The 11141-nt window shown below is 35.0% G+C and overlaps 1 long non-coding RNA gene across 5 annotated transcripts; it reads right to left on the reverse strand.

Moving 5' to 3' along the window:
• Positions 1-1976: 1976 nt before the first annotated feature.
• LOC107842541 lies at positions 1977-8937 on the reverse strand. Of its 5 annotated transcripts, none has more exons than XR_007049462.1 (9): positions 8767-8937; positions 8452-8675; positions 7153-7496; positions 6881-7032; positions 6472-6798; positions 5561-5686; positions 4771-4878; positions 2912-4697; positions 1977-2187 (listed from the first exon to the last, which is right to left on the reverse strand). It is a non-coding gene; the product is annotated as an uncharacterized LOC107842541 (long non-coding RNA). The 5 variants fall into 5 exon arrangements; XR_007049461.1 differs by having other exon boundaries at positions 1977-3058; positions 3441-4697; positions 8767-8933; XR_007049459.1 differs by having other exon boundaries at positions 1977-3620; positions 4566-4697; positions 8767-8929.
• Between the last annotated feature and the right edge of the window lie 2204 nt (positions 8938-11141).

Here is an 11141-nt window from a genome sequence, read left to right on the forward strand (position 1 = left end):
AAGGTTGTTAAGGATGAAATAGAAGAGAGAAACTCTTCACCAAGATGTGGAGAGGGGTAAAATAAATCTTCAAGGTGCTTAAGCCTACAGAGCATCTACCTTCATTGAGGAGAAACAGTGATGATCGAGCCACTGCTGAGAGATCTGGTGTTAATGATGGTGGAGATAATACAAGGTATACCAGAGATAATGAAGTGGATTCAGGGAGCATCCTTTACTTTTACCTTACTAACTAGGCAGTGGGGGAACTGCCAACTTTCCACTTGGGGGTGCCTATCCCTATATTTGTACTGCTTGGATATCCTGGAGTAGTGTTTTTTATGACACTGTGGATATTATTTGTATTATATTTTGAGATTCTATATTTTGGGTACTCTACCGGTTTCCACGCTTTATGAATTATCATGTTTTTGTTCTACTTTTAGTATTCTTTTGATTTAATTTTATTTTAATCTTGTTGATGCATGATTAGCTTTTTTCTATGATGGATTGAGTGACGACAGTTTTAAAGGAAAAGAGCTGTATTTGGGTTTGAGGCATAAATGCAGAGAAATTCTGAGTATCCGTAGCATAAATGTCGAAAAATACAAAGAAATTCTGAGTACCTGTACCATTTTATTTTGTAAAATTGGGATCATTTTTTTTACAACTATGGTGAAGTCTTAGTAGCCATATGGTTAGTTTGCCCATTTTGAGAAAAGATGTTAGACTAAGGCTTTGGTTGTAGCCATAGTTTAGCAAATTGTCCATGATGCTATTGAAGAGCAAACAATTTCTTCCCCCTCCCCTCTAAATTTTTAAAAATCAAGGGCATGGACGTGAACAATGTGCAACAAAACTTTTTCTCTTCTTGTGACTTCATAGATTTTGACTTGTAGATAAGAAATAGACACTCCATGATTGTTTCCATTGGGAGGAACATTTGAGCTCCCTTAACAAATATTACATGCCATATGTAGTGAGCTACTTGTTATTTATCTCTTGTACACTTGTGTTATCTAGAACTTGTCCCATTAGTCTTTCCTAACTAATTTTTATTGTACATGGTTGAAGAAATGATCTGAGGACTTCTTTGTAATTTTGGAACCCACTCTTAACCTGAAAAGGCTACCCATACATAATGAAAATCCCTAGTTACCCACTTTGATCTTTTGGACCTTTCTTTGGCAAACACATTATAAACCGTGAACTATTCTTTTATCCCTCTTTTGAACCATAGCCTTCTTGAACTAGAAAATGCAATGTGAGGCTAAAAGCCTAAGTTCGGGGTGGTAAAGTTCGATGGAAGTGAGTTTGGGACCATAAAGTATTAGTGACACAACAACATTTTAGTCCTCTTGCCACTCTTGTAAAGTTTGGCCTAAAATAGCAGAAAGTGTGGCCTTTGATCAATGGCTACACTTTCAGACTTTAGGCAACACTTTTTGGGGGTGTGCTAAAGAGGCGTAACCTTTGATCAAAGGCTACGCTTTGCAGCTTATCATTGGCAACAATTTTATTTGATAAAGCTACACTTAGAAGTGTTGCCTTTGTATTGCTATTGGGCACGCTTCACAAGTGTAGCCTTTTATAGTACCTCTATAACAACACTTAAAAATCGTTGCCTTTATTTTATTATTGGGCATGCTTCACAGGCGTAGCCTTTTGTAGCACCTCTATAATCACACTTAAAAAACGTCACCTATTCTTTATTACTAGCCACACTTCAAAATCGTAGCCTTTTATACATCCTCTATGACAATACTTATCAAGTGTAACCATATTTTAGCCACACTTTTGAAATGTAGTAATATTGCCTAAGATTTTATAGTTCAAGCCACATTTTACACCGCATTAGGCATATAAAATGTTAGTACATAATTTCTAATTGAAAAATAATTATTTTGATCGAAATGTATACATCACTAAGCACATTACATAAGCATACATATATATATATATATATATATATATAATCTCACGCACCAATTAGCTAATTAATAATTGAAATGCATAGATCTGATTTCAAAATAACATTTCTTTTACATACTAATTAGAAAACAACATTATAAAAATTTGTACCAAGTTCCACACAAAACCCAATGTATATAAAAGTATATCAAAATATTTCGAAAATTCATCATTCACTTTAATCTAGATAAGTTGTGTTGTAGCGTCCATCATTCAAATTTGATCCCTGCATTGATCCTACACATTTATAATGAAACAAAAAATTAGGCATACGGTGGGTGAAGATCATAAAAACAACAAACACTGAATCCGTTACAAGATTAGGCATACGGTGGGTGAAGATCTTAAAAACAGGTGACAGCTATGTACAAAAGTTCAAACAATAAGTTGTTTTCATGAAAATCAAACAAATGCAATAGCCTAACAATAAAATCACACACATTAATCAAGGATTAACATGTCTAGGAATTTTTTCATTAATCCATGAACAGGATCTATACATCTCAATCGGAAAAGAATTGAGAGAAAAAGAAAGTACACTGAAGATGTTGAAGTGAATCAAGTTTCACAAGCTAGAAAATATACTAACACAATGCCATTTTTCGAGGAAACATCAAATATAATTTTATTGGAATTCAAACAATATATATCTAAATGTTTATAAATTTGAGAGAAGATTGTTGACTGCAAACTATAGCAGCATAATATTAAAGAGAGACCCAATATGTTGCTTTAGCAACCATACACGCATCATTGTATTATTAACCATCCTATGTTGAAGAAGGATTCAGTCCAACAACAAACCCATTGTAATCCAACAAGTGGGGTCCGGGGAGGGTAGAGTATATGCAGACCTTACCCTCATATTTGCGGAAGTAGAGAGGTTTTTTCTTATAGATATCATAGTTTTAACCATCATATGTATGAAGTATTCAACCCACAAATAAAAAATAAAGCTTACTTCAGAATGAGTTTTTGAATTCTCATGATCATTTACAGACTGCTCTATCATTCGTTTCAATGTACTCATACTAAGTGAAATCTCTCCAGCAAGCATCTTGACTTGCTCAACGAGGAGGTCCATCTGAACTGACAATGAAACCGCTCCCTATGTTCAACAAGAAAGACAAACAAAATATTAAAAGTTGAAGGAATTGCCATTTGATATGTAATGGAAAATATACATTACATAAAAAGTAGTCATCTGAAAGAAAAAGTACTAATGCAAAAGACTAGATTTGAAAGAAAAGTAATAACTTCTCAATTGAGTCAATCCAAAGATAACTTGTGAACATAATCCAATGTAAGTATCCAAGAAAGTTTGAAAATTCATTACTTGAAACTAACATATAAATATCAAAAATTCAAACTCCATGCAAGGACAAGGACCTTTGCTATCAGAGTAAACATTAAACTACAGGTGGATCAAAATATAATTTCAAATTAAGAAGTCTCCTCCTTTAGAAGGTCTTAAGAAGGAGGAAACATACAATCGAAAGCCCTAAACAATTGACAATTTAACCAGCCTGACTTGAGTCGATAATCACACTGCAAGCTTTTGAGATATCATCATTCAACTTGCTAGAAGATCTTTCGTGGTTGAAATCAGAAGTCTCTGATGAAGCATCTCTTTGGATCTTGCTGTCTATGGGCACAGAACCATTCAATTTCTAATGCAAAGGGTGAAAAATAAAAAGATTAATTTAGGAAATAGATCTTATCCTTGAAGGTGAAAATAAAAGATGATTCTATATCACTATATGCGTACACTCCACCCTTCCAAGACCCTACTTGTGAGACTACACTGGGTATGTTGTTGTTGTTGTTGCTCAGGGTAGATGCCAGAAAATTGGATACAAAATAGTAATAGAATGCAACAGAAACAACAAAAACTTAATTTAGGCTCTTGAAAGAGAGTCCCAGTCTTAAAATCCCTATATAGATGATAAGGAGAGCAGTTCTAATAAATAAACATTTTCAACACGCAAAGCAACTTAAAGGAGGAGGAAAAAGTCTTGCAAATAGCAAACACATCGGATGTCCCTAAAATCCAAATTCAGAAATGATTACCTAGAGTTCTAGTGGGCAAATAATAGGAAATAGAAACAGAACTCTAAGATAAATAGAGAGGGAAGTTTGCATCATCTTTAGAAGAAAACCGACTCTCAGTAATTGAATTCTTCGAAGAAACAAGGATCAATTAAGTTAGCTTCTGTATCCGGCTCAGTAGAGCAGCCTTGGCATCCTTCTCCTCTTCCAACCTTGACTGTATCTTCACTTGTCCCTCTTCCAACTTTGAAAAGATTGTTAATAAATAACATAACATAACCAATTACACCCTATGATCGAGCCACTAAACATTCAAATCTCTCTTTTCTGGTCCATTCCAAGACAATTGACACTTTTTCATTATTGAAAATCATTAATTTAAAATTGTCATTTTTCCCTTAATGACGTGCTATTGTAGAATGGACATAAACTCTTTGACCACAAGATACAAAGGTATTTTGGGGATGTTAATGGTTTTAGCTTATGCGTCAAAAGTCTCTCATCTTTCTTAAACTATTTGATGAGACAAACTCCGTCATATAAAGTTAAACGGACAGAGTACATACCTGTTGTTTCAAGGTTATAATTTCATCATGATTGACTCCTACAAGCATTCCCCTTATTAGATGAACAAGCTCTTGCTTGAGAGAAGATATCTCTTTTTAATATTTCTTGATCAGTAATTTCTCATCAATAATCTAAAAGCAAGATAATCAGTATTCAGCCTTCAATACAACAATTCCATAAAACTAAAAATTCAGATAAGCAAACCTTGATGCGAGATGCATAAATCTCGACATGCTTAGCCTTGCTTGCAAACTTTAACATATTATGTGATTCTTCCATATTGCTTGAGGTAGGAGTAACAGTGCATATAAGCTACATTTAAGAAAGGAGCAGAAAATTATTCATCTCTTCAATGCACTTCATGCCAAGTAGCATCAGATAAGATGTGTCTTATAAAAGACAACAAAGGCTAAGAGGCAAAGGATGCACATCCAACAGGACAGAGCAGCAGTTTCATAAGGTAAATAGAATGGAAATGCAAGACATGTGCTTAATTGCACTCACAGAAACATGTCCACGTCCTCTAAGTGAAGATTGTAACACGTAAGTTTAGAATCTCGATATGGAACATGAGATGCCTTCCCTTTACTTAATTTTCCAATGACCTTAAAAACAACAACATACCCAGTAAATTCTCACCAAGTGGGTCTAGGCAGGGTAAGTGTACTCAGTCCATACCACTACCTTAATGTGAGATAGAGAGGTTGTTTCCGTTAGACCCCCGGCTCAATATAAAGCAATCTAGGATAAGATACGGAATAGTACTAGAACAAGATACAATTGAAATTAACATATTCAATAATATCCAAAGCACGACACTCCAAGTATACACCACAACATACAACATCCTAACTCAGACTACTTTCTACCCTAATTCACCGCCTCCACTATATATATCTATCTATATATATAGGGAGAGAGAGAGGGAAAGGTGCAGCGACAAGATAAGAGAACAAAAGAGACATGGTATCTTCGGTTACTATTATCTGAGCACCTAAAGAGATACAGCAATAATGTCATTAAGCCTTCCAATTGAGCTCTATAATGGAGCACATAGCATCTGATAAACAACCCTCTTCAGCTTCTTGAGCTCTTCACGACATGATCCCCTCAACAAGACCTGCAAATTATGGAATGAAAGGATAAGTAACCCTATAATTCTAACTCTAACCTCTTGATCAAGGTAAAATAGCATTTCATCGTCAATTATGTGTTATAGCATGACTGAAAAATAGAAGCCCTTACTGGTAAAAAAAAAAAGAACATGAAAAGTACATATTGAGTGATGAGGGAACCCCATTGAAGTTTCACATTACATTTTAACCAATGTTCGCAATGTTATCATAAGTGAAATGCTTAAACATCAATTGTTTCCTGGATTTAAAGCTTAAAGCTCAAAGAGCCAGTAAAGTATGTGGCTTTTGTATCTGCAATGCAAGAAATTATAACTATAAACTCACCAAAATTTTTCTTGGACATAGAAAATGAAAAATGAATGGCGATTAATTCAAATATATAAAGTGAAAACCCTCTTATTTAAAGTCCACAAACAAATTTTAATCTCTTAATCAAATGTAAAATAATAATTCAAATTTCCACCTCAAATTTAGTGATTAGAAGGCAAAAGTACAAATGCTACAAAATAAATTATCCTAAATGTCACAAAACAAAAATACTATAAGGGAAAAATCCACTGATTGTACATTGTGTATCAAGATCAACACAGACAACGATTAATGGAGACCATCATAAAAGTAGTGCTTTAGGGGAACGTTACACATTGAATGGAGTAAAATACAAGAAGACCAACCATTATGCATGATTAATCATACTTGGAACTTTAAAGTATTAGAGTTGCAATTAACAAATGATGGACTCTAGGAGTGGGGGAAAATATCGTGCTACCTAAATGCCTTGGACAATCATTTAGAGATTTTGATGGCTTCTTGTTCAACTGGTTGGCATGTTCATTCTCTTCAGAGACCTTTTCTAATTGAAAGAGTTCATAGTGTCCCAATTTTGTTGTGTCTATGTTATCAATGGATGGGGTTATTAGACCGCACCAATACACCTGGATACTCGCTCTAGCAGTGGAGCCTTAATGTTTAACACCAAAGAGATCCTTTTGCCAATACAAGCTCCTGGGCATATGAAAACACTTTCCTCCACAAGTAGCACATTAGGATGATGAGCCTCTATTCTTTAAACGATCATCTTGAGTTGCTCCTTTTCCTATTAGGATAATATTACATTACAAATGTGTTTCTATTTGATCTTATCTCATCACTAATAGATTAAAAAATCAACTAAAGACCTGTTGCAATAAGATGTCATAAGATGCCAACTGATTGGCAACTCTTTGGTACTCAAGTGCTCCTCCTAAGATAAGTAATCGGGCATTTGTGCTGTGAAGTCATGCGCATGTGTTTGACATTCTTAGTACAAATTAATCCTTTAACAAGGGTGCTGCATTCAACCAAAACTGAATCATGATTCTAACTAAATAAGCCTAAACCCACATATTTTCACGTGATAAAGAAAATGTTAATTTTTAATGTTAGTGTGGTAAGAAGAGAAAATCTTTACCTTTTACTTCGGCTTCCTGAAGCTATGCACTTAACCTTAACCTAATCAACTGAATCCATGTTGCCTCCTTTACTAGTATTGGGCTTCAGATAATTTGCAGCTTGCGATGCTAGTGATGTAACTATGTCAAGCCAGCCATCAGCAATGCTTTCTTTCCCAAAATGTATAATTCTCCTTGCAATAGCTGTAAGACGAGAGCCCTAAAATGACCATGTACAACAGCTTGTAATGGTTCCTTGTGATCCACCTGTTGTTTATCCTTTGCAGGGAAAATACTGAAAAGGCTCTGACTTGAAGAGAATGTAGCAACTGTCTCTCCAATTTCATCTTTGTCAACATCATATCTGAAAAAATAAGAAACAAATGCAATCATACAATTGAGTTGTATCAGATGGTTTACATTCTAAAGTTTAACATTCCTAAAAGTGGGAAGTTCTCTCTCTCTCAACGCACGTTAGCATGCTGCTAGTGTTTGTTGGAGATGATGGCAAAGAGCTGAGGACGACCAAAATTGCAGAAGACTAAGGAACATCTACAAGATCTTGGGTAGAATCAATTGAAAAATGACAAGGTGACTCAAGCATTAGTTCATTCATCTACCATGCAAAGACTTCTGCCCTAAGCCTTCTCTACATTACCAACTCCATTCCCAACAAAGATGATCCATTCTGAATCTTTGAGCCAGGAGTTATTTGGTTGGTATTCAGGATTCCACCTTCAAACGCTCCTACTACTAGAAATGTCTCTCAATTCTAACAACATTGTATAATCCCTCATCTTTGAAACCTCTACTCCGATGCATTCCTCCTTGACCTGCCTACCTAGCCAGGCAACAACTCATCTCTCAACTCTCTTGGACCTTGATTGTCTGTTCTGCCTGATATTAACCAGTATAATTATTACAGGAAAGTGGCTTTTGAGCGTAGAGAGTCATTGTACAATACTTCCAATTCCTCTATATAATAAACTAGCAGCAAAGGGGTGGAAACTTTACATTTTGGAGGAACACATTTGGCAACAAATCACAACCCCTAACACTCTGAGGTCAAGCTCTTGATGTACACAATTAGACTTCCCCAATTTTGATACCAAAATTATACCAAAATCCAGATCACTAAAAACCCCAAATCAATCAAATCCTAAATTCTAATTTTTACTTAATTTCAATATCAATGGCAATATATAATGGGAATTTGTGGCTTCAACAAATAATCAGCATCCAAGATATATTTAATTTAAAGAATTACGACCAACATCATTGGTACGAAGAGTATGAAACGATGGGTTTTCAGCAATTACCAGATTTGGATGGTGCTGAAAGTATCGGTATACAGTTGGAGGATAGTGGGGCTGTATCAATTACAAGATGCGAATAAAACTCCTCAGTCGGTACGAAGCTGCAGAGTCCTCTAAGGACTGCTTCAGTGAAGACTCTAACTTAGTGTGGATTTAAGCCAATTGATAACCACCAAAACTGGAACCAAATCAACCTTTATTAAACACAGATCTCAAAAGGATCGGCCCTATAAACAACGGTAATTATTTGAGCATCTACGAGATAATAAATGAAAAAAAACGCAAGGGGAAAAATGGATTTCCTGCTTGGTACATTACCAGTGACTCTAATTGTACTTTAGAGAAGCAAAAGGGTAACAATCGATGAGAACACCGATGCTTCAATTTTCACCAACACCGATGAGAATAAACCCTAACATTTCTCTTCAAAATGGGACATTAAAATTGAGAATAACGTCATCCTGTTTTAAGATTTTTATTTTTATTTTTTTCGAGTAATTAGAAATTAAAGGGAATATAATATTCTGATATTAAAAATATTGGAGGAATATTACATTTTGGTGTAAATTTTATAAAAGTGTATAAGAAAACACTTATAAATTGTTGCTTTAAAAAAAAAAAAATGGCCAAATTTTAAAAGGGTAGCCATATTTGTAAAAGGTGTTGTCAATTATATAATGGCAACGCCTACGAAGTTTAACTTATAGCATTAAAGAGCACGATTTACAACTGTTGTTAAAATTATTGTGGTTTAAAACTAAAACTTAAGGCTACATTTTAAAAGTGTGCCCAAGAATATTTTAAACAACACTTTAAAAGTATTGTCGAGATTTAGTGTGGCCTTAGGTAAAAAATGTTGTAGTGTGATATGTCAAATGAGCCTTAAGTGTTGAAAATCAATGTTTAGAAAAAGAAAGGATCTCGTAAAAGAATGAATTGCACAAAAGTGCAAGAAAGTGGAATTAAAATAATAGTGTGAACAAAGGAAACAAAAGATAGGCTTTAAAAAAAGGGAAGAAATAAAGAAGGGTGGTCCTTAATAGAAAGAGAAGGACCGTAAAGAGTGAAGTAGATGTTTAAGGTAGGGTCGAACAATGTTTTTCCAAAATGATATCTTTTCCTAATCCGAACCTACATTACAAACTTAGAAAGTCCTTTGAGATCTCCGACTATTTACTCTTAGAAAAAGAAAGATCGTAAAGAGTGAAGTAGATGTTCAAGGTAGGATCTAACAATGTTGTTCCTAAATGATATCTTTCCCTAACTGGAACCTACATAAAAAAACATAACATAGAAAGTTCTTTGAGATCTCCGACCATTTACTCTCTTTGTAGTGGATATTGAATATAGGGGCAAGCCTATGGCATGACACTTGTTATATTAAGATTTCTTTTGTGGATGGGACAATTTTGCACTTAAAATTTCTTGTTACTTGTTCGATAGGTTGGTTTATGAAACTTTTCTTTCTTATGAGATGGGCAAGCAAAAAAGTTGAGGTGAGTGATTTTTGTCACCTCCCAGATAATGAGGCAAGTAGAGTATGGTTTAGTTTTAGTCAAAAGGTGAGCCACTTCTAGAGTATTGGTCTTTGTTGCTTGATTGCTCTTCAAATTCTTATGCATTCACTGAGTATTACATGTTATAATGAGTAGGGTTGGGAAATTAGCGTAGCACATATGCAATGAGCTACTTGTGGTTATAATTCAAATCAAAATTGCTATGACCTTTAAGGCATAAAGGTGGGCATAAATAATTATGTCTCTTGGTGTAAGGTAGTGTTGTTTGAGGACAAGGAAATGCTTTAAGTTGGGGGTGTTGATGAGTGGTGATTTTACCACTCATCTGCACTTAGTTTTTGTGCACATTACCTTGTCTCAACTGAGTAGGTGAGACATAATTGTGACTTAATGCACTAATATCCACTCTTTGAAGGTATAGGAATTGAAAATATAAAGAGAGATGGATTAGATCTTGAAATGATCAAAAGGGAGTAGAAAAAGTGCAGCTGAAGACCTACAGTGAAATAGCCTTAGTTACCGTGGTCGCGGTCCATTGGCCGCAATCATGGTCAATAAAGAGTGTTGATCAACCGTGACCGCAGAAGTCAATCGCGGTCGCGTAGCTGCAGTCGCAGCAAGAATTGCACGATCGCGGCTAGGCGAAAATGTTCAGCCCAAGGTAAGAACTGTAATTACACATGCTGATCGTAATTTGAATAAAAAGACTCAACCCTAATTTCATGTATTATTTATTCCATCACATTCCTTCTTCCCCAATATTTTTTTAGGTTTTGGCTTGAGACTTTGTAGCCTCTATTTTTGGAGAAGAAAATATTGTGTAAATTTTAGGTGAAGAGTACATTGGAGACTTTCTAAGTGAAAGATTTGCTCACTTTGATTGTTGATATTGTGGGAGAGCCAAGTTTGAAATAACGTTCGCTTAGGTCCTTTACAACTTTGATTCAATGGAGATTATGGGTATATCTATGCTTGTTTATCTTATGTGTAGCTAAGTCTCCCTCATGGGGTTATGTGTGAATAGGGATTAAAGTGTGTGTGGATTGTGATCGTTAGCATCTATTTGGAAGTTCATGTTTATGGGTTCTATTATTGTTATGCTATTGGGATTTGATGGGTTAAATATCCAAATGCCCACATGAGTTTGATGAGTGAATGATCCAAGCTCTAGAAAAT

Source organism: Capsicum annuum, unplaced genomic scaffold (genome assembly GCF_002878395.1).
Source record: "Capsicum annuum cultivar UCD-10X-F1 unplaced genomic scaffold, UCD10Xv1.1 ctg2754, whole genome shotgun sequence".
Classification (NCBI taxonomy): domain Eukaryota; kingdom Viridiplantae; phylum Streptophyta; class Magnoliopsida; order Solanales; family Solanaceae; genus Capsicum; species Capsicum annuum.